Raw genomic sequence first — 23,904 nt, forward strand, 5'->3', positions numbered from 1 at the left:
AAACTATTTATTGATATATATATTTTTTTTAAGTATGTGCTCGTTTTTATTACACTCTCAAAAGTATATTTTTAAAGAATGTATTTTTCTGAACATTTTATTGTTCATTGAGCCGAAATAAAGTAATAATAATGACGAATTATCCCTGGGGGTTTCAAATATTTTGGAATATATGTAACCTGGGACCGGAGGGATTTCCTTAGGAATTCTCTCCTCTGCTTGAGATGGCTCCCACTGAGTTGGCTAGGTACAAATCCATTTTATGTGATGTGAAAAATATCCCATCAAAGACAAATAACAATTCTAGTTGAAACTACATTGTGTATTATATTTGATAATACTACAGTAGTAGTAATTATGCACTACAAAATGCAATTCACAAACCAATGTGTGCAGACCTCTGCCTGCACCTCTCCGATCTTTTTTATGCAGAGATCTCAGCACAAGTAGATCCACGTATCAGTACTAAATGTGGGGGGGGGGGAGAGCAGGGGCGGCCTTAGGCATGTGCAAGCTGTGCACCTGCACAGGGCCACCAAACCCCAGGGGCCACCACACCAATATATATCCTTAGTACAATAATCCCCTGAGGATGAATACATATTTGCGTGGCGGCCCCTGACAGGAATTTAGACCTCCGGCTCTGTTCCACTTCCAAATACCCTGACCCCCCCTCTTCACTGGCCTCCGTGCTCCGCCCCGCCTGGACCCCCTCTTCAGGGGCCCCTACCTACGCTCCCTGCCCAGGGCCACCATGAGCCTAGAGCCGCCCCTGGGGAGAGGCTCGTAAATTGGGAACTCTAACACCTAAATATTAGGTTTTTATGGAGGGGTAAAGAGCTGTTTATGGAGTGCCATGCAAATACAACACACCTACTTACACAAACGTAAGGCCATTGTCATTCACTGATTGTCATTCTAAAGTTGCTACAGATAAAAAGGTCCAAAACTGTTGCAAATGTGCGCCAGCTCAGATTTGGAGTAAGTCCAGCAACATACATGGCCATTGATGTACTGCAACACTTAGCCCATTAAAATATCACCTCCTAAGAAATAATGTTAAAAAATAGGATAATTTTGACTTTTAAATTAAATATATAAGTATTGTTTCATTTGAAAAAATAATTGCTGATTCCTTCTCCACAAGCCAAATGAGAAGAAATGTGAGCCACGTCAAAGCAAGCTACACTTCAATGTTGTTTATTTCTGGCAGGGAAAGTGGCGCATTTCGACTCGATAGAGTGTTGAAAAAATCATATAGCGCTCATAATTAATATAGGACAAACAGATAACAATATGGTTATTTTAATATTAAATTTAGAATAGCCTGTAAAACTTTTTAATATAATTATTTAAAAATATTTCCCATAAGTACATTTAAATAAATGTGAATGCATTAAGATAAAAAAGTCATGCAGGTGTGATTTTTATTTTTTATTCTTTAGGCATTTTATTTTTAAATTAAATAAATATATTTTAGATAATTATTTAATACTCATCCAACTAAATGTACCCTAACATTTTATTTTATTAATTCTAGATTTAAATTAAATATATACCCTAATTTCACATTTGTATGTATAATTAAAAAAAATTAAGTTTAATAAGCGTTAATACATTTTCCTATACTGCACCACAGGGAGATTGTCGAGCCAGTGGTGGAGACCTCGACTGTGTTTAAAGTTTTGAGAAGCAACTTTACACTTAGAAATCCTGTTCTAGAAGGCCCCACCGGAGAGCGGGGGCAGGGGGTGACATACAAGAGTATCCTAGTAGCAATTTTAAACTTGGAAATTAGAAATAGCAAAAAAACTGTAAAGTTACAGGTGCAGTAGCAGATTTACACATGAGCAAATTTTACAGGTGTAAATTTACTTTTGTGAATAGGGCCCTTTGTGAAGAATATATCTCCCATCCTATAGGGCAGCGGTTCCCAAACTGTGGGCCGTGGCTCCCCGGTGCGCCACAAAAACTTGCCAGGGGCGGCGGGAACTTCTGGGGGACGTGTGAAAGATAGCAAGCTTTCTATAAGTACGCCTCAATTTTTGTTGCATATTTGAAATGTGCACTTGCGGCCCCAGTAAACATGTCTTTTTAGTTTTGGAAGCCGCACCTGTCAGCCTCTGGAATGTTTTGGACCAGCGTAAGACATGGCGCAGGGCAGGCGCAAACAATTATAATATAATGCTGAGCGTTATTGCTGCTCGTGCTCTGCAGTGACTCTAGTAATGGTGTCTACCAGGAAAATCAGGTAATCATAAATATGAGATTGTTTGATTAAAACTTTTTGTATATTTACCAGCAAAGCTAATGTCTTCATTGCCCCTTCACTCCCAAAACGTGTCCTTTGTGTGTATCGCAAGACATCCAGTTAGCAAAGATGACTCGTGGGCAAAGAATGTTGAATGCAAGGAAAAAGAGGCCTTGGAAGAGGGGCACAGTTGCAAATTCTAATGAAACCTTCCACTGAATACACATGATAATAATATCCTAGTCATGTGTGCTGCTGATTTGCAGATCACTGAGCGCAGTGTGGCTCATTCAGGTTCCCCCCTTGAAACGGAGCACTGGACCTGCCAATTTCTGCCAAGAAAGAAACAACACACAATTCAATATTAATTAACTCCCTGCTCCCAGAGAATAGCGCCCATTTTCTATTGTCTGGATCTAGTGAAGTTTTGTGAAGCACCAAGGTGCTGATGAGAGGCCGAACGGGAGAACTCAAACCAAGTCCCCCGCCAATGGAATTTAAGGAACCGACGATGAGGACCGAAGATGGGAATCGACAAGTATGCGTCTTTGTAATCAGCTCAACAATAAAATAAACAAAAATGATGGTGGTGCGTAGCAGATAGAAAGTACATCACATGTGCACTGTATATTATTTTTTATTTGCGCGCGGAAACCATTCTTATTCGAGATAGCCGGGTAACATTTCCAAGCCCTTGCAGCTACTTCTCTGTTGCACTTGGAAGCTAAGAGCGCTCGAGAAGCCTTGAGCTGGCATAGCTGAGAAGTTAGAGATATTTTCCTAACCAAAACCAACGCTCAGGTGTGAGTGTTTGTGAAGGTATGAGGGTGTTTGAAATGACTGAAAAACTATGTTGTGTGCATTGTAAGCATGGGCGGATTTTGCGGATTCGCAATCCGCAAATTTGCGGATTTGCGGATTGCGAAAATCCGCAAAATCCGCGAATTCTCGCGGATTTTGCGAATTTTTTTTTGTGTTCGCACGGGTTTCTGCAAGTTCGCGAGGGTTTCGTACAATTTTGCAAATTGTGAACTTACTTGTCGGGTCACCAGTTTTGCGAACTTGTTGTTTCTACGTGCCCAGCCTGTTTGCAAGCCTTTCTTCATCACTGCCACCCTCTGTCACCACTGGCACTCTCTTTGTTCACCCATGCCACCCTCTGGCTCACCCATGTCACCCTCTGTGTCATCACAGCACCCTCTGGTTCACCAGTGTACATTATTGGGGGAAAGCAAAGCACTGCCATCCTCTGTCAACACTGGCATTCTGGTTCACCCATGCCACCCTCTGGCTGGCACACCCATGCCACCCTCGGTGTCATCACAGCACCCTCTGGTTGACCAGTGAGTGTACATTATTGTGGCAAAGCAAAGCACACCTGCTAAGTGCTTTAAGTTTTGCAAAATTAAATTACAACAACACCTGCCCTGCCCCAACTGACATTAATGAAGGCTGGCACCTGCTTGTCTGCTCCCTTTACTTTGTGTTGCAATGTAAATTTTTTTAACAGGATCTTTGTTGGCAATGGCATACTTGTAACTATTCTGTGACTGTCAGAGCAGGGTCACACAATATTTGCAAGTAGGCAACCGAATTCTGGAGGGCCCCTTCAGGAAGCACTACAGGGAATGGTTACAAATGATGAGCTTGAACTTTTGCACCTGCTCATTGGTTTTGCTTTTGCAAAAATCGTTTTTCGGTAATTTCGCACTATTCGCGAGGCGCGACGTCGTGCAAAATCGACCGTGGAAGCCGCGAACTTGTGCGAATTACCCCAAGGTCGAGTATGGGCGCTGCCATTTTGTTTGCGTGACGTATTTCCGTTTCCGCCCGCTATGTGTAATCTCCTTCACCCCTCCCCAATTGTAATTTTTGTAATTTCGCGAGTGCGAGATTGTTGCTGCCCGCGCCGCGGGCCGCGAGCAGTGTGAACACAAGCAAAAAATCCGCAGCGCGCGGATTTGCGGATTTTCGGTAAATCCGCGAGAGTTTACGGATTGCGGATTTACCGAAAATCCGCAAAATCCGCGAGCGTAACGGATTTTCCGCCCATGCTTAGTGCATTGTAACTTTTCCTGCCAATACAAACAAAATGCTGCATCGTCAGTTGGTCTATTTTCGAAAATGAAGACAACAACCTTCTTATGCTCCCTCCCCACTCTTTCAAATATTCACCACTCTGTAAAACGTTTGGAACGTGGTAGAACATGTGTGTTCATAAACACCTACTCGTCTATACTAAAATACGGTTACACGTGCGACTCACGAATCAGCACGAGTCCGTTTGGAGGTGAGTTCACAGCACTTATGGTTCCACTGTACACACTGGGAATGTTCATGAGCCCGGCCTGCTCCAGTGTCAGCTACAGGACTCAACAGACAGCAGCACTTCGCATGAAGGTGCTTACTTCAATTATTAGTCACTTATCAGCAACACAGCTCTAGACACCTGCGTAGCTAGGGGGGTGCGGGAGGGGCGGACCGCCGCAGGCGGCACTGTTTTGGGGGCGCCTGCCGCTCGGCACTGGTGGCCCGTTGCGGCCGTGGCTTTTATAATTTATTTGGGGTCACTCACTGCCTGACACTTTGTCAGTCAGTGTCCCCAGTCCCCAAATAAATTATAAAGGCCGTATAAATTATAACAGGCCAACAGTGCTGTGCGCGCGTCGAGCGGCCCCGTTTGTAGTGCAAGCAAGCTCACTTGCTTGCAAAACTGCTGCCTCACGCACGCACGCACGCTGCACGCACCGCCACCTAGTATAGCGGTGGTAGTGCGCGAGTCCCGAATGGTTCACCGAGATCAGAAAATGCAATCTCCTGTGCAATGCCAACCTCCCGCGCACTGCCGGGTGGCATGCATTGCTGCCTCTTCTAGCGCCCTGCCCCTCGTGCGCGGTAGGAGCGGGCCGGTCTGACGCCTTTGACTCGGCATATTGACTGCAATGAGGGAATGCTGCCAGCGATAGAGGGGGTGTTAGTATCTCCTCTGCCCCAGTCCTGCAAGACGTCCAGGTGAATCGGAGGCCAAACAACTTTTCTGTCAAGTTGAACTTCCTCTCACTCCTTCACAAACAAGGTAGGCGAGTGCGGTGAGGATGGAGTATTATTGGACCAGGCCTGAGCAAGTCGGCTGCTGGCTGAGGATCGGCAGCATAACTCATAAGGGAGACTAGTGGGCTCCATAGCTGCCAGGGTTTTAGATTGCTGTGTGACATTTTCATAATTCCAGTGAAATTATGAGTGACATTTCAATGACTACGAGTGATGCTTTCTCGCAAGCAAAATCAAGCATTGAAGACAGGGCAAACATATAAATATCGGCAATTGCACCCATTTGAGCAACAAAACTCTCTAAGAAGATGTTAAAACTGTTGAAAATAATCAGAAACTGAAGCACCTAGTGCCCTTCTAAGCTGACCGTACTGTTGGTCCCAGATCTGCACCACTCATTGACAGTGTGTGCTGCGCCACTGCAAACAAAAGGTTTCTGTAAATTTCAGCAAAGGGAGTTATTGTAGTAGGGTCAGATTATCTGTTGCGAAACTGGTGCAATGTGCCTGCCACTTGCGCACCTCAAGTACAGTGCGCTATACAAATTTTGACTTGACTAACAAAATGACTGCTATAGAGAGGGGAAAAAAAGAAAAGAAGGCAATGAGGACTGTTTTCCAGATTGGGTCTCATCATGCTTATCACCTGTGAGAGTATCTAGGCGCTTGGGGGTGGGGGCGGTGCTGCTGATGAGGGACGTTAATCGAATAACCATGTTTTTAGGCCCTTCCTGAAATCCTGCAGGGTGGCAGTCTGTGTGTTTTCCTTTGTACTGCCGGTCACCGGTGTATTCAACTGTGTAGCCTTGGACCGTGTCGTGTATGTGCATGTAACTTGCATGATCGAGGTAACTATTAGGGTCGATACTAGGTGTCTCCCGGTCCTTTTTCCCCAGCACCCCTCCCTCCCTCACCCCCCTCCCCAGGGGCGGCAATCTGAGGGATAGCCCCGGGCGTCACAAGCTTTAGCTACGCCTCTGGCTCTATAATACATTTAAAGAGGTCTTAAATTATATATGCTGTTTGAAGCATGTACAGATCATTATGGCTATAAAAATGCAAGCTTTGGCTGGAGTTTTTTATTGTTGGACCAGCTGTGACTTGCAAATTACCGGTGAGGCTGGTAGAAAACTGGTCAGGTGGCAACGCTAACGGCTTATTTATTTACTGTTGGGGTTTTTGTGTACATGCCACTTTAGCACAGTCTGTCTGTGATGCAGAACCCCCCGGCGTTTTTTGAACAACCATTGGACATCTTGGTAAGCAAGCGACCAACCAACAGACAAAAGAGGAGAAAAATGGAAGTACTCCAGAGGCTGGTCTTACATCCCCGCCACCCGAAAAATAAAACGACATAATGGGGAGCCGCGGACAATTGCCAAAAGCTAAAGGGATACAAAAGGGGATGATGGACGGAGCGTTTGAGCAAATCAAACACTCACCCCCAGTCAACTGATCTGGGTTTAATCGCCCTAAGTTGGCAGGGTATGCTCAGACGTGAGTCCCTTGCTCACTTTGCCACTGGATACAAGCAAGCCCGGCTGAAGATGGCTGTAATGCCAGAAACCGGTCTTGGGAAGCTTGATTCCGGTCCAGGGAAGACATGGCTTGGCAGTTCGGGCTGGACTGTTCCCATGAGGCATAGGGTCAGACTGATTTGCATATGGCCATGTCTGAACTGGGGTGGCGGAGTGAGCTAAAGAACGATGATGGATTAAACCCAGATCAGTTGACTGGGGGTGAGTGTTTGTATTGTCAATGCTCCGTCCATCATCCTGTTTAGTTTTTCTTTGTTCGCCCTAAGTTGGCAGGGTATGCTCAGACGTGAGTCCCTTGCTTACTTTGCCACTCGATTCAAGCAAGCCCGGCTAAAGACGGCTGTAATGCCAGAAACCAGTCCTGGGAAGCTTGATTCCGGTCCAGGGAAGACATAGCTTGGCAGATCGGGCTGGACTGTTCCCATGAGGCACAGGGTCAGACTGATTTGCATATGGCCATGTCTGAACTGGGGTGGCGGAGTGAGCTAAAGAACGGTGATGGATTAAACCCAGATCAGTTGACTGGGGGTGAGTGTTTGTATTGTCAACGCTCCGTCCATCATCCCCTTTGGTTTTTCTTTGTTCGCCCTAAGTTGGCAGGGTATGCTCAGACGTGAGTCCCTTGCTCACTTTGCCACTGGATTCAAGCATTAGAAATGACAAGGGGGACCCAGTGGGTAGCTAGGGACCATGGGTATCAAGTATTTATAAAGGAAACAAGCGGTCCTCAGCATAAAAGAATAAGGGTAAAGAAAATTATATAGACCACAATGAGCTACTATATATTTCTCAGTCCCTTGTCCAGCCGGACAGGGAATTTTTAATGATCAAATAAATCGTTCAAGGTAAGGGGACATATCAAAAACAAGCATTATGGTTACAGTAGGGCACAGTCCTGTACCGTACAAAAGAGGAAAGTAAGAAGGTCACAGAGTGAAAGAATACCAGGCAAACAGGGTGAGCTTACAGGCCACTGTCATGAATTTGAATTAGCAGTGTGTCCTGGAGTAAACCATACATACAATAATACAATGGGGTGAAACGTATGATTACTCAAAAGAGTCGACGTTTCGATCCCACGCTCAATTTATAAGGGGATCATCTTCAGGACTTGGAGAATGGTTTTGCCTGAATGGGAGTTTAAACACCAATTGCAATTGAATTGGAGGAATTCAGATCAGTTTGGCCGAAGTAAGGATTCAAGGCTGGCATCCAACCACACGAGATGTGGTGCAGTTGTGGAGCCCCGTTATTTAATGCGAGGCGTCTGGGAAGATGAATTTCCGATTCGTTGTTATTTGGGGACACAGCCAGGGCTACGCTTCCATGCAGAGTGCAGTTAGCACAGTGCGAGATGCGACAGTTGCATCGCGTTTGGATTCTTGCATCAATTTGAATTTCTGAGGGGCGGCGTGAGCATTGGCGCCATCTGTAGAAGCGCGGTCAGTTAAATGACTAATCCGCGGGTGATTGAAAAGATGTAGGTGTGCCGATTGAGAGCTGTGCCTTGCGTGTGCCGCAAGGCACAGCTCGCAATCGCATTAAATAACGGGGCTCCACAACTGCACCAGATCTCGTGTGGTTGGATGCCAGCCTGGAATCATTACTCCGGCCAAACTGATCTGAATTCCTCCAATTCAATTGCAATTGGCGTTTAAACTCCCATTCAGGCAAAACCATTCTCCAAGTCCTGAAGGTGATCCCCTTATAAATTGAGCGTGGGATCGAAACGTCGACTCTTTTGAGTAATCATACGTTACACCCCATTGTATTTTTGTATGTATGGTTTACTCCAGGACACACTACTAATTCAAATTCATGACAGTGGCCTGTAAGCTCACCCTGTTTGCCTGGTATTCTTTCACTCTGTGACCTTCTTACTTTCCTCTTTTGTACGGTACAGGACTGTGCCCTACTGTAACCATAATGCTTGTTTTTGATATGTACCCTTACCTTGAACGATTTATTTGATCATTAAAAATTAGCTGTACGGCTGGACAAGGGACTGAGAAATATATAGTAGCCCATTGTGGTCTATATAATTTTGTTTACCCTTATTCTTTTATGCTGAGGACCGCTTGTTTCCTTTATAAATACTGGATTCAAGCAAGCACGGCTGAAGACGGCTGTAATGCCAGAAACCGGTCCTGGGAAGCTTGATTCCGGTCCAGGGAATACATGGCTTGGCAGTTCGGGCTGGACTGTTCCCATGAGGCACGGGGTCAGACTGATTTGTATATGGCCATGTCTGAACTGGGGTGGCGGAGTGAGCTAAAGAACGGTGATGGATTAAACCCAGATCAGTTGACTGGGGGTGAGTGTTTGTATTGTCAATGCTCCGTCCATCATCCCCTTTGGTTTTTCTCAATAGATAAAGGGAGCCAGGGGTCGATAAAGTTTGGGAACCACTGCTGTAGGACCAGCTGCTAGAACTGCTTTAGAAAAGAAAAAACGAAGCTCTTGTGGACAAAAAATACTTTTAATTTAGAAATGAGGTAAAGGAGTAGTTTTCTGTTTCTCAGGAACAGTCTGTACTGTGAACAACAAAAAGCCAGGAAACAATTAGACTATCATCCTCCAACTTCCACTAAGTAGGAACAGCGAGTATGTCTAAACCTCTGGAGGGTTTTCGAGGGAAGGAACCCCTTTTACACCGACTTTTTTTAACCTGGGGCCAAACGATGCATTGTTATTTCAGAAATCCACACAATCCCCTGCTATTATTGCTACAGCAAAACTTCCCACATAGAATGAGCCAATTGGAACACCTTCTGTCGCTATGCCATGGTCCAGCCCTGTAGGGAGCGGATATTCTCTTGCCTGTGCTAGTCTGGAATACTGGTTGAGGTTAATGCTTGGAACAATATTTTGTATACCAAAATAGAGATTAGGGGTGTGGTGCAAGTAAGCTGTTGGAGGATCTGAGAGCTACTTGTGGGTGTAGTCCGTGTGAGACTACAGAATACATGCCATGGATTAATATTTGTATGAGATATAGCAAACCAAGGGTCGATGAGCTGTGGACAGTGTGACATGAAGTCTTGCGATGAAAGGACAATTACCTGGGTCTGGCAAGCCGTCCAGAGGCATTGGGGACGCCTAGGCCCAGTTCAGCAGGCTGTAGCCAATTAGTGGAATACAGAATGTTATCAATATTGTGACAACGGAGATGGGCACATTGCCAGATATTTCGAACTATTTTGCAGTAGGTTTATAAGCGATGGTTAAAATGCTTCAAATGTTAATTATTACATCACATGCCCATGCTCATTAAATGACAGAACTGATTATCTATGAAGAAGATTCCCGACTTCACTATGGGGAGGGAGCAACAGTAGAGATGAAAGGACATTTGTGGTTAGTAGCTGATTAGAATACGGGTAAAACAACAACAACATTGAAATACCCACCTAAGTTATTGACCATAAGGTCACTCAATATGCTTCTCGAACACAGCATCACAGATGATGTCATAAATAATATAATTTGGTATATTACTGATGTAGCATAACATTCTGCATTATGTGAAAATTAAAGACTTCTGCAGTTTCACACACAACTGATGCATATCCTGGCAGACATTAAAGGTAGTGGTAAGGCTTTGGTATCATGTATGCCAAGATTGCGAAGTCTTTGCAGATGATATATACATAGAGGAAAAAGCTGCTGCAGTTCCACATGCAATTCATTAATATTTCCAAAGACATTAAAATCAGTTATATGCTTGTAATACACTGCCAGCGAGCAGAAGTCTCACCTGAATATGTGACTATGAAAGGCTGCTTTTGTTGAACAAGGAAGGCATATCGTCATGAACAGTAGAAGTTGTTAAAGCGTATACAACCTCTTTTAATATCTAGATATGTTAAAAATAGCATGGCATTTACCTGTAGCACTGCCCTCGTGCCCACAAGGTAGGCTAGGCTGGGCAGAGGCCTGGAGTCACACCTGACTCCAGGCTCCCTGGCTCACAGGTGCATCCCGCCATGTACTGCCCTCAAGATGCCTATGCCCAGTACCTCGGTTCCAACTCACCACTAAGCACACCCTGAGGTCAGTACCCCTGCTGCCAGAGCCCAGAAGGCTTGCCCTTCGGCTGTGCCCAGCAGATTGTAAGAACATGACATGGCCCCTGGCCAAACCCTGTGCCCAGTTTCCACTGTCCTAAAGTCTGCAAAACATGGTTAGGCTCTGGGTGAAGGGTGGGACCTTTGTCCACACACTCAACACAGTTCCATGTCCACACAGCCCGAAATGCACAAATTGTGACCATATCTAGTGGGTTCCAGGACCAGGTCCTGGCCTTCGGCCTCAAATTGGGCTTAGTCTTCTGACCACATACTGCACAGGGTATGGGCTCTGGCTGCTACAGTGATTTCAGGGCACAGTGCGCAGCCTACTGCAACTGTCAACAAGGACTGCAATTTGTTTTTCATCGATTAGAAATTATATTAATATGATTAGTCAATTTCCCATCCTCTGTGAACATAGGTCCCACTTCACGATATTTCTAGATGTGGGGGTCTGCGGGCCTGGCAAGGCCTATGTCGCCATGCTGCGGAGGTGAGCGCAATGAGTGACACACACACTGTACTAGGCTGGTGTGGACAGGAAGTGCCGAGCCACTCCCGTCCGTTTATTTAAAGCTTTCTGGCCACGCCTGGCCAGAAAGTGATACAATGTGGGTAGTGCTTCCGGGGGCTCAGCCTGAGACCCTCGGAGCACTAGAGCGCTACATCCCTTCCCAACTTGGATTTTAAACTAAACAAGAAAATCAGTTCAGCATGCAAAATCAGCTAGTCTGTGATTGGGTCTTGGATTAGATCTGAGATTATATTGCCACTTGCCTCTCGGGGGAATCTGATCTCGAGGGGTGTCCGGTGATGGCAGAAGTGGTTGTTCTGCAGCATCCGGGGGCAAGCATGTGGTGTTGTTTGTGGTCGCATTCTCCTCTTCTTCCCTTGCCATAGGTGTGCTACTATCTGAGTTCTGTCCTTGCGGTGTGGGTATTTGCTTGAACCAAGATGCATTACGAGTTACCTCTTCTCCATCTCGGCTGACTGTGACCGCTGTCCCCCTGGTTTCCTTGATCACCCAGGGTTCTGGTTCGAATGGTGTCTTGAATTTTCCTCCCGGCCTCCTTGTCCGTATCAGCACGGTTTCTCCTGGACGTAAGGTTTTTGGTTGGGCTCTCCTCTTGTGACTTGCCTTGTCATTGGTCCTTCTTCTCCGTTCTTGTGTGTCGGCTGGGGAATAGGGAGATGGAGCCCAATTGTCGGCCATAGGTAGCAGGTCCTTCCGTGGTCCGGCTAGCATCAACGCCCAAGGTGATTGCATGGTGGTACTGTGGGGTGTGCTGCGGTATTCTCTCAAGAACGCTTGCAGTGCTTCCTCTGGGTCACTCCCTTCTGCTGATGATATTCGCAGTACTTTGTTTATTGTCCTCATGAAGCGTTCTACCTCGCCGTTGGCTTGTGGCCACTGAGGTGTGATTCGGTGGTGCTTGACCCCTAGGTTGTTTAGAAAGTCTTTAAACTCGCTCCCTTGAAAAGGGGGTCCATTATCTGTTTTGATGATCCTCGGAATTCCGAATAGGGCAAACGCCTTGCTGAGGATGGGGCGGATGTTTGCAAAGCTGGTTGACGCTGCCGTTTCAACTATGGGGTACTTGGTGTAGTTGTCTATCAATACTACTGTGATCTTCCCGTCTGGGAAGCTTCCAAAGTCCAGACTTAGCCATGTCCATGGTGATGGGGCATGGTCTTCGGTGATTACTGGGGCTGGTACTTCTGGGCTGCTGGTGATTTGGCATGCTCAACATGCTCGCACGAGGGCTTCCACGCTTTCTTCCATGTTGGGGAACCATATCTTCTCCTGCATACTCGCTTTCATCCTGCGGGTGCCTTGGTGTCCTTCGTGAGCCAGGGCGGTTGCCCTCTCTTGCAGTGCCTTAGGGATGACTACGCGAGTTCCTCTCAGTACTATCCCATTGTCAGCACAGCTAAGGTCATCATGTACCTTCCAGAACTGTTGCAGGCGTGTTCTGTCTGCTTCGTTCCACCCATTTGTGTTCCAGAGTGAATTGCTTCCTTCACTCTCTTGACAACGGCGTCGCTGTCATAGTGGGATGTGATGACATCGGCGGTGAGGGCGCATGGACATGCTCCTGTTGCCAGCATGTTGATGAACTCTTCGGTTTGGTCTTCTTGATTGGCATCGTGGGATCTCTCTGTGAATGGGTGGCGAGACAGAAAATCTGCCGGGTTTTTCGCCCCCGGTCTGTACACTATGTCCATTTGGTACTGTTGGACTTGGATTGCCCAGCGCTCGATCCTTGGAGGCGGGTGAGGTGCTGTGTCGGTCACCATTCTGAACGGGTGGCCAGATATATACAGGTGAAAATGTGCGCAGGCCCATTTCACTGCCAGTGCCTCTCTCTCAATTTGCGAGTATTGCGACTCTGTCGCTGTCAACGCCTTGCTCGCGAATGCCAATGGGGCCCACACCCCGGGTTTGGATTCTTGTGAAAGGAGGGCTCCTAGGCCTACTGGACTTGCATCTACCACTATTTCGGTGGGTTTCGCAGTGTTGAAGTATGCCATTGTTGTGCTGTCCAGTAGTGCTTCTTTGATTCGGCCAAATGCTTTGTCTTCAGCTTCTGTCCACCTCCATGGGCTGTCTTTCTTCGTTAGGCTTCTCAGGGGCTCTGCGATTGTGGCTAGATTGGGTATGAATCTAGCACAATATTGCGCCATCCCCAAGAAACTCCTTACTTCGGACACGGTTGATGGTGCTGCTGCATTCTTGATGGCGTGGGATTTGCGGGGGTCTACTTTTACTCCGTCTGAATCAAACACGTATCCGAAGAACTCTATTGATTTCCTGAAGAACTGGCATTTGTCCTTGTGTAGTGTGACGCCATACTGTTCGAGCCTTTGTAGGGCGGCCTTCAGTCTTCGGTGGTGTTCTTCACTTGACTTGGCATGAATTAAGATATCGTCACTGACGTTCAACACCCCATTGAGTCCGGATAGGATTTCTTTAATTGTGTTTTGAAAGATCTCGGCTGCAGACGAGATGCCAAAATGTAGTCGCTTGTATCGTCTTAGCCCCAGGTGTGTTGAGAAGGTTGTGATGTAGCGGCTCTCTTCCGCTAATCTGAGCTGATGATATCCTGCGTTGAGGTCCAATTTAGAGAACCATTGGGCCCCGTTCAGGTCCGACAGGATGTCATCTACTGTCGGGGTGAGGTGTCGCTCTCGTCGAATGGCTTTGTTGGGGACCCTCATATCTATGCAGATGCGGATTTTACCAGGTTGGCGCGGTTTCTCCGCTATTACCATCGGGGATACCCATGGCGTCGGCCCCGACACTTTCTCGATCACTCCTTGTTCTTCCAGTTGGTTAAGCTCCTTTTCCACGGCGGCACGCAGGTGGAACGGTATCCTTCTGTGTCTCAGTGCCACTGGTTGGATTGCGGGGTCGATGTGTAGTTTGATCGGCGGTCGTTTAATGGTCCCGAGGCCTTCGAAGAGTGTGGGGAACATTTCCAGGATGTCTTCTGTTTGGAGTGCTTTAACGGCATTTGCAAACGCAATGAGGCGGAGGTCTTCAGCTGTGTTGCTTCCCACCAGCAGATCAGCTTCTTTGTCTATTACATGGAAGGTCGTTGTTACCTCGTTGTCCTCCGCCTTCACTTGGACTACCATCTTCCCTCGCAACGGGAGGGGTTCCTGGCTGCCGTACGTAAGTATCCGTGTCTTCGAGGGAACTAACTTGGGTCTCGGCTTTAGTGCTTTGTAGTGTTGGATACCCATGACATTCACGGTGGCTCCCGTGTCGATGACGCCTGTTGCCGGAGATCCGTCGATGTGTATCTGGCATTTTGGTTGCGGCCTCCGCCGTTTCTTTAGCTCACTCACGAATGACACGTAGTAGCATTCATCTTCATCGTCTGTGGAAGACTCGTCGAATTGGGCCTGCCGCCGTGATCTGCTTGATTGGGACGGTGTTGCCTCGTCTAGCGATATTTGTTTTACGGCTCCTGTGATTGATCTTCTTCTGGGTGTTCCTCTTCCTCGAGAGCCACCCCTACACACACTTGCGAAGTGGTTGGGTATGCCGCATTTCGAGCATGTCTTGCCGCGTGCTGGGCAGCCATCTTGGTTGTGTTCGTCTCGGCCACAGTATCCACATGTCGTGCGGCGTGGCGTCCTGGTCGGCCATCTTCCTCTGTTTCCTCGACCACTATTTCGGACTGCGTCTACCCTTTCTGTCTTTACCACGGTTCCTGGTTCTGTCCGTGGGTTCAGGGCTGCCTCCATCGCAGTCGCTCGTGCATCCGACAGTTCATGGGATCTGGCAAGGATTAGTATCTCTTCGAGTGTGATGCGCGGCTGTCTCAGAATCAGCGTCCTCAGGTGCTTGTTGCGGCAGCCTTGAATGAGCTGTGCGGTCACTTCTTTCTTCTCGTCATCATCAGTGCATGTGCTTATGAGATCTCTCAGCCGTGCATGGAACGCGTCCATGGTTTCTCCTTCCCTTTGTCTGGATTGGCGAAATTTGAATCGTTCATAGTGCGGGTTTAGCTGGGGGTCAAAGTGTGCGTTCAACGCGTTGACGGCTGCGTCATAGTCGTCGTCATCCCCTGTGTCTGGCAGATGCCTGAATAGCTTGTACAGTTCCGTGCCCCCAAAGTGTAATAGTAGGGATCTCTTCACTTCGTTATCTTTCTCCCTCGTGGCAGTGAAATAGTTATTGAGCTGTCCCAGCCACACGGCCCATCTGGGAGCTGCTGTCCCAGGGTCTATCAGCTCGCTGAATGGTGGTAGTGCTTGTATCTGCGAGTGGGCAGATGGCGCCGGTGGCTGCACTCCCAGGTTTAGTACTGGTGCCGGGGGTGCTGCTTGCTGAGCCTGACCGGCTCCCGATTGTGCTGTTCCCCCAGACGCCCCTCCTGGGTTGGTAGTCATCTTGGTGTTGGAATATGGCTTGGTGTTTTTTTTTTTTTCAAAGCGTCTTCCTCTTGGACACTGATTGCACTTGCTCGTGCTTGTTGATGTCTGTTTGAATAGGTGTTTGCCGAATCGGTTGTTGTGTTTGCTTGTTGGAGCTACTCCTGGCTGTTAGTTGCACTTGCTCGTGCTTGTCGGTGCTTGTTTGGGCAGGTGTTTGTGGAATTGTTGCACTTGCTTGTGCTTGTTGGAACCACCACGTGGCACGAGCGGTATTCTCGCTGCGCCTTTTGCGCATTTACTGGGCCTCACGCTTGCCTCGTTTGAAGCGCCTTGTCTGCCTCGCGCTGTCCCGGGGCCTCTCCTGCTGGCGATGACGTATCGCTCTTCGCGCATGCGCGCACTGCTGGGCCTGTTGCCGGGTCGCTTCCTTCGGCGCGTCTCCCTGCTCGGGCCTTCCTGTCGCTGCCACTGCCGGTGCCCCACGCAGCTCCTAGCATCCGCTGCTTACCGGTGCTCGGGCCTTCCTGTCGCTGCCACTGCCGGTGCCCCACGCAGCTCCTAGCATCCGCTGCTTACCGGTGAGTGTGTTCTCGATCCCGGCGGCTGGTTTTGGCGCTGGCTGTCGTTGGTGTTCCGCTCTCGTGTCGCGGTTGGGGCGTTTTGGGCAGTTGCCGATCTGATCGGTGATATGGCAGGTTGGCGCCGCTCGATTCTTTTGTGGATCCCACCCTCGTCGCCAGTGTGGGGGTCTGCGGGCCTGGCAAGGCCTATGTCGCCATGCTGCGGAGGTGAGCGCAATGAGTGACACACACACTGTACTAGACTGGTGTGGACAGGAAGTGCCGAGCCACTCCCGTCCGTTTATTTAAAGCTTTCTGGCCACGCCTGGCCAGAAAGTGATACAATGTGGGTAGTGCTTCCGGGGGCTCAGCCTGAGACCCTCGGAGCACTAGAGCGCTACACTAGACTCTCTCCTCTAGATTCAGGGAGTCCACCCTCAGCTTTACCCTTCTGACTCTGAACAGATAACCTTTAATTTTGCTATTTTTTACATTTTACGTTTGAAATAATTGCTGGCAGCTTCTGCTCTATTCTGCAATTAGTTTGGGGTACCATCTATTACAGTGGCATCGTCCACATAAAGCAACGATCCCTGGCAACCTTTGTTTAATTTTAAAAGGTTTTGAATGGCTTCTATTGGGCCATATCACACTATACACCATTGTAAACAGGGACGGCCCCGTTGGGCCCCCATAAAATATTTCTGCAAATCCGCGAAAGAGTTGAGCACAAATTCCTATGGGACAGTACATAGGGCGGTTAGGGCCAGCAGTACAAGAGTTACTTACTGTCGGACTGGAGAGTTAAGGAGTTGATAATGGTCGACGCTAATCTGTAAAATGAGTCCTGGGTTAGCAGCTGGTTGTGATAGTGTGTGATGTCATGATGAATTCATTGTATATGGAGAACACTGACTAAATAATCGTCAGCGGCGCATGAGAAAGCTGGAGCCTGCATAAGTAGTTGAGTGGCTAAGCAATTGTACACTAAGGGCCTAATTATGATTTTTGGTGGTACAGGAACAGGTAGCATGCTACGGACACGCTCCTGCTTCCACACTGTCAATACTCGCTGCTGCCTACCCGCCAGATTACGAGTGTTTCTCGTGTCTGGTGGGCGTTTCTGTGGCAGTCCTATGCCGGTGCCTCCGAAAATAGGGACTGCAACGGGAATGTCAAAGGCAGTACCTGAACGGCACGGGCTGGTTGCAGTCCATGCCATGCAGGTATGCGATGCATGCACACAGGCCAGATTACAAGTGTTTCTCGTGTCTGGTGGGCGTTTCTTTGGCAGTCCTATGCCGGTGCCTCCGAAAATAGGGACTGCAACGGGAATGTCAAAGGCAGTACCTGAACGGCACGGGCTGGTTGCAGTCCATGCCATGCAGGTATGCGATGCATGCACACAGGCCAGATTACGAGTGTTTCTCGTGTCTTGTGGGTGTTTCTTTGGCAGACCTATTCCGGTGCATCCGAAAATAGGGACTGTAACGGGTATGTCAAAGGCAGAACCTGAACGGCAGGGGCTGGTTGCAGTCCATGCCATGCAGGTACTGGGATGAATGCACACAGGGGGGCACACCATGTGCTCCCTGCATGCACCCCTTTGCCCAGAGGCAACAGGGGGCACTGAAGGGCCCCCTCTGTTTCCTCTCTGCCATGGTTTTCATGGAAGAGGAACCACCATGAAAACTTGTAATATGCTTGGCAGGACTGTGCCGGTCCCACCAAGCATATTGCGGCCTCAAGACCGCTGCACCGCCGTCAGGGTTATCTGATCTAGGTCGGTTGCGAAGGTGCAATGGCAGTCTGACCACCCAACTGGTAACGGGGAGGGCCAGACCACCAATGCAGTGGTGTCTGGACCGCCACTGCTGCACCCCCGCAGGTCTGGCAGCCCTCGGACAACCAGACTCATAACCAGGCCCTAAATAATGCCAGTGGCTACTTCTGTATCTGCGCCAGCTTGCAAGCTTGCAATGCTGTGAGTTAGAAGGACAGTACTATCAACTAAGGAGAAGAGAGCTTTATTAAACTTTAGCAGAATGATTATACAGAGTAAACATATATGTTTCATCTATATCTGATTTCAGGACAGCTGAATTTTGTTTTAGGATTCCAAGGTTATATGTACTGAGCATCATCATCCCCGGATGGCGGTCTGCACCGATGACCTGAAGTTACCCTTTCCAGACTCTCATGCATAATGCACTGTTCTTCATTAGTTGCATACTCTGGACAGATAACTTGTTCCTGCGTCGAGAGGCCCTCGTTAATTGCTAACCTGGTGGTCAAAAAGACCCATATTACAGAGAATGGGTTTTATTACAAGGATTATTGACGTCAATCCGCAAAGTGCATTAAAAATCACAAACAGAGAACATTTCAGTGAGGTCATAGAGGCGTTTCTTGGGAGTACAGAACGTCCTGCATATCTTTGAAGGGGCGGCTGCCTGGAAAGGAAGTGACCTTCGCTCCCTGATAGAGGGACATAGAGGAGAGGGTAGCCAGGCAGCATGCTAGGCCAGTAAACATAAGCAAACTCAGTGACTTGTGTCAACTCCATTTTTGTATAATGGAGAAAGGAGTCGTCGCATATGTTAGGTTACTAGTATTTTACTCACATGGGTTCATCTCTCTTTATTTATTCCGGGTTACATTGGGTGGTTTATGAGACCGAGAAAGACCCTCTTATTGTAGGAGAGGGAAGGTGGGTATCCCTTTGCTTACAGCATTCGTGTCTGATCGTGGTTTTTCATTACCCACGCTAACGAGTTTGAGCCTGATTACATTTCCTTGCACTTTCTTCTTTAAAGAGACAACAATTATGCTGACTGGTTAATAACCTTTTTAAGCAAGCCTTTGGGAATGATCTTCATTTCTATTTCAGCAGTGGCGCAATCTGAAGTGTACAGCCCTGTAAATACAAAACATAAGGCACAGTATGGAAGACCTACGTCTGGCGAGGCCGAGACAAGTCTGTGGAATGCATCTGTATGCACATAAATGTATGGATACGGAACCTCTCAGCATAGGAAAGCCTAGACTGGTCTGCAGTATAGAGCCCTGAATATAAAATGAATGAATAACGTGGAATCTCCCAATGGAAGGGCTGAGACTTGTTTTTAACATAGAGATATGGATAATAAGAAATCTCTTGTTGGGACGGAAAAGTCCTCTGCATGGTAACAAATGGCCACCCCTGCCTTAACTGCACTGATGCCTGGATCGCTAATGCTGATTTTTGTCACTGAAAAACATGGATCATGCGTGCGCGCCATGACATAGGCCTGTCTCATGGATTGTGGTCTTGTTGGACCAGGATGGGCACCCAAAGCGCTACCCTCGTAGTGATGGAGGTCAGAACTTCACTAGGAGTTAAGCAGAATGATCATGATGGGGGTAGCATACTGTGCAGTGATCAGTAGGAGTGAACAGGTCCTTTGTTACCTGTTTCACGGAGTGAGGCCTAAAGGCTCACTCACTTTTAAGGTTCCGCTGCTATGTGCTTAGCTCATCCTTGGCCTCCATAAGATTGGTGTTAAGTGCTACACAACACAGAGGTGGTGTATCTGTGCTGGTTGGATGTGTGCCTGGGATGGGTGCAATACGCGGATAATGCAATACTGAGCAGTGTGTGCATGGTGAATACATGTGCTGGAAGTATATGTGCCTGTGAGTGGTACAGTACGTGAAGAATATAATGCTGTGCAGTGCATGCAGGACAATTGTATGTGCTGGGTGTATGTGTACCTGGGAGCGGTACAATACATGAAGGATGCAGAGTGTGCATGTTAAATGCGTATGTTGGATGCATGTGTGCCTATGAGTGGTACAAAGCATAAAGAATGCATTGCTGGGCAGTGCATGCATGTTAAATGCAGTTGCTGGATGTATGTGTGCCTATGAGTGGTACAGTACATGGAGGGTACAGAACTGTGCAGTGCATGTATGCTGTTTACATGCACTGAGTGTGTATGTGCCTGTAGATGGTACAATTCATGGAGAGCCATGGGGTCTATTTTGGGAGACCCCGTCCTGCATAGTGAAACATGGAGAGGAGGAAGAGAGATCCACCCTGAGAGATTTGTGAATTGCTGCATTCCTGTAAGCTGGGTGGGACACACACTGGGGAACAGAGCGAGGCTTTCCCTGGACACTTCAAAGGGCTATCTTTAATTCAGTGAGAGGCCACAAGGAAGGGGCCTGAACACATCTCAAGAAGGAGATGGAACTGAAAAGGGAATCATAATAAGCAGGGCCTGGGGTCATGGGCTAGCCTTTTGAGGCACATAACACTATGGCTGACATCCAGGTGTGAACTCTAGTCGTTCCCATGGCCTGTGTTTTGAGACTGTCAGCTTTGGAGACTCTCCTGCTGTGACAGACTGATTTTCAAGAGGAAGCAGAGGAGTGGACACTTAAAAAGAAGCAGAACCTCAACACACGCTTCAAAGACTCAGACTCTAAATCACTTTTGGTGTTGGGAAATGTGCTGGAAGAAGGGGACTTTGAAACCCCCATAATTGTCATCTGCCAAACAGCTATACGGGTTGTGTGAGGAGGGAAATTCTGTAAGACTTCTGCATGTAACCAGGACTGGGGGCAAGACATCACCATGGGAATCTAAGACCACTGTGGGGCAAAGAGATCGTTGTGCCCTGCCGGTTGGACCTCCTGTGTGAGGTTTGAGGGAGTAGCTACTGCACTGATCGGATTATTGCCCATGTGCAGGACAGAGTTGGCAAACCCTGTATGCCAGAAGAGGGCCGTCATGAATTTAGCTATGTGTGTTGTTGCACTGATTGAATCGGAGTCCATGCGTAGGAGTGAGGCAGTGACCCCATATGCCACGGTGGGCAGCCGTGGAAAACATTACCATGCAGAAAAGGCCATAACATTTTGCGTTTGCATGAGGCCGCCTTGTATGCCATGAGGGGCAACCATGGGAGAGACTGCCATGCTGGAAGGGCTGTAGCCCTGTGGGATAGTGAGGCGGCAAACCCATATGACAAGAGGTTCACTGCGCTGATCAGGCTGAAGGTTGTGAACAGTGAGTGGAGGTGACCCTATATGTCGGAGGGACTCACCGGGAGCACCAAGAGCTGCGACTAGTTCTGCACCCCCACCGGAGAAGTGAGAAGACCATGGAAGGATTTGCGAACCATTGCTCAGGCGAGGAACCTAAAACAAGATTATCGAAGCCAACCCTTATCGGAGCAAACACATACCCCGCAGGAGGAGCTGCATAAAGCTTCCAGTCACTTCAGGAGAGCGACCGCAACTGAAAAACTCTGCATCCGCTGGGAGCAGCTGCGTGCAGCAGCGTTTCTTGGACATGGGTGCAGCTGCTGTGAACGCCCGCGGACAGGACACACTCAAGAACTCCAAAAGCTTCACACCTACCACTGTGGATAATACTGACTTTGGACTTGTCGGCCCTGGAGGAACTTGCTGCTAGTAGCGCTGCGGTGTTGGGACACTGTTGACTGTAACGTAGAGAACTCTTGATATTTGGACTTCTAGTAGGGCATACACTGGCTATTACCAATAGTGAATGGGCAATGCCCACTATCACTAACGTAAGGAGACAGGTGGAAAGGGAGTCTTCAAAGGAGCATTAAAGCCAAAACCTCAGGGGAAATTCTGCGATTGTTTGTGAATGTCGTATTTTTCCTTTGTGTGGGCAAATAGTGGAAATAAAGTACTTCTCTTCTTTTATAAAAGTGAGTATTTGTCTGGAATGATTTATTGCTGCTGCATGCATTTTGAGTTGTGATTGAGCCCCTGTTTACTAATCTGTATCCACACCTCCCCTGAGGGAGCCTTGATCTGCTTGGACTACGCCTACCCTGAGATTCAAATGCAGAAGGGTAACTTGGCCCAGTTGTTCTGAATGCATAGTAAGTCTGACCACAAGACGTTGTTGGGCCCAGTAACCCCTGGTTTCCCCTTGGGCTCCTGAAAGGAGTGCTGACACCACTCATCATGGCATGACCTACAAGTGTCTTTAGCCTAGAGCGGTGTACATTGTATACAATGCATAGATAAAACAGAACATCTCTAGGTAGCAGGACCTAGAGAGGTCTGTAACATAGTATAGTAAGGGTGCAATATATAAATATTATAGAAACTTTCAGCAGTACAGGGCCTATGCTGGTCTTTGGCATAAATCCATAACACATGGGCCTTTGCTTAGTTGTTCTCTATAGGCATAAAAACAAGCTGTACACATAAAACAGAACCTCTTTGAATGCCTGGATTTAGAGAGAAGTAAGATATGCATACACACAAATCAAGTGTACAATACAAGCCCAGTAAAAAACGCATGTGCCTACGCTTCCGTCATTCAGAAGAGGAAATAGCTAAATTCTCAACATATGAGCGTTGCTGCAGATGATAGAGGACTGGCACTTCTCAATAGGAAGCAGCAACTCTGGGATAGGCTGCCTGCATTTCCATCGCTCCATTTCAAGCACTGCTCAGGGAGTAGTGGAGCACATGTAGCATGGGCCATAAAGAAGCTTGACCCTTACCTGATCAACTAAGGACAGCAATTAAATACAAAGAGCTTCTTCAACCATGGCACTATAATTATGAGTTATTTGATTTGATGAACCACAAATGCAATCCGTTAACCTAGCTACCTGTGTTGTGTCCCCTGTACCACCTAGAAATAAGGTTAATGTCACCAAAAACGTCAAACTTGTTAATTCTGCAGATCACCTAAAAATTATTGATAAAAATGACAAGTTCAGCAGCTTAAAGTGTCTCTGTTGTGAATCAAATATCATGTGACAACCAACTGATAGCAAAAACTATATATAAAACAAACACGCTTCTCGACTTCGATGGCATTGAAGGCTTCTGAATGAGAGAATGGAATACGACTCCTGCAATACAGCGCTGCAGCAACAATGAGGGTGTTCTAGTGCTGCAGCACAGTTCCCATATGGAACAGATGAGCAGGCCTCCCTCTCTATGTTTGGGAACTGAAGTATAAACATATTTGATTGGGCTATTGTCACGGAAGCAGACTGCAGCTCTCAGCGGGTGGTAGTTGTGGTGTCATTAAAGAAACCAGCACATTCCTGAGGCCTGTAGGGGTGGGTTCAGTGATGCTGCCCTTTTCATTGGGCTCAACTTCTCATCTTGTAGTTGGGGACTAAACCCATAGGATATGTATACACTAATTTCCCATAAGACAATTTGTTTCAATGAAAGGCCAATGGGGATTTCGTAGAGGTGCTGTTTCATTGCTGTCCTAGTATCAAATACCCCTTTCCTATAGAAGATCTTGTAATAATCCTGCAGGCCTGTCTTGTAATCCTAGAACAAATTTGGCCCTTTCTTCACTTTTGAAGGGCCCAATTCATGTGATGTGAAATGGCAAGCATAAAAATGGACATCTGCTCATTACCGCCGCGCGGAGTGGGCTGAATAACGGAGGACAATTGGCACCAGATTCACAGGAACAGTGGATTCAGCACAAAGTGCGCAAAGTGCACAGACCAGTATTGTAAGGGCCGACACCCAAAGGGAAACAAT

The 23,904-nt window shown here is 47.6% G+C and overlaps 1 protein-coding gene across 10 annotated transcripts in view; it reads right to left on the bottom strand.

Moving 5' to 3' along the window:
• ACOT11 (acyl-CoA thioesterase 11) overlaps positions 1-23,904 on the bottom strand; it is a 791,760-nt gene that overhangs the window by 766,548 nt on the left and 1,308 nt on the right. The gene's annotated exons all lie outside the window — the stretch shown is intronic.

Source organism: Lissotriton vulgaris, chromosome 1_1 (genome assembly GCF_964263255.1).
Source record: "Lissotriton vulgaris chromosome 1_1, aLisVul1.2, whole genome shotgun sequence".
Classification (NCBI taxonomy): domain Eukaryota; kingdom Metazoa; phylum Chordata; class Amphibia; order Caudata; family Salamandridae; genus Lissotriton; species Lissotriton vulgaris.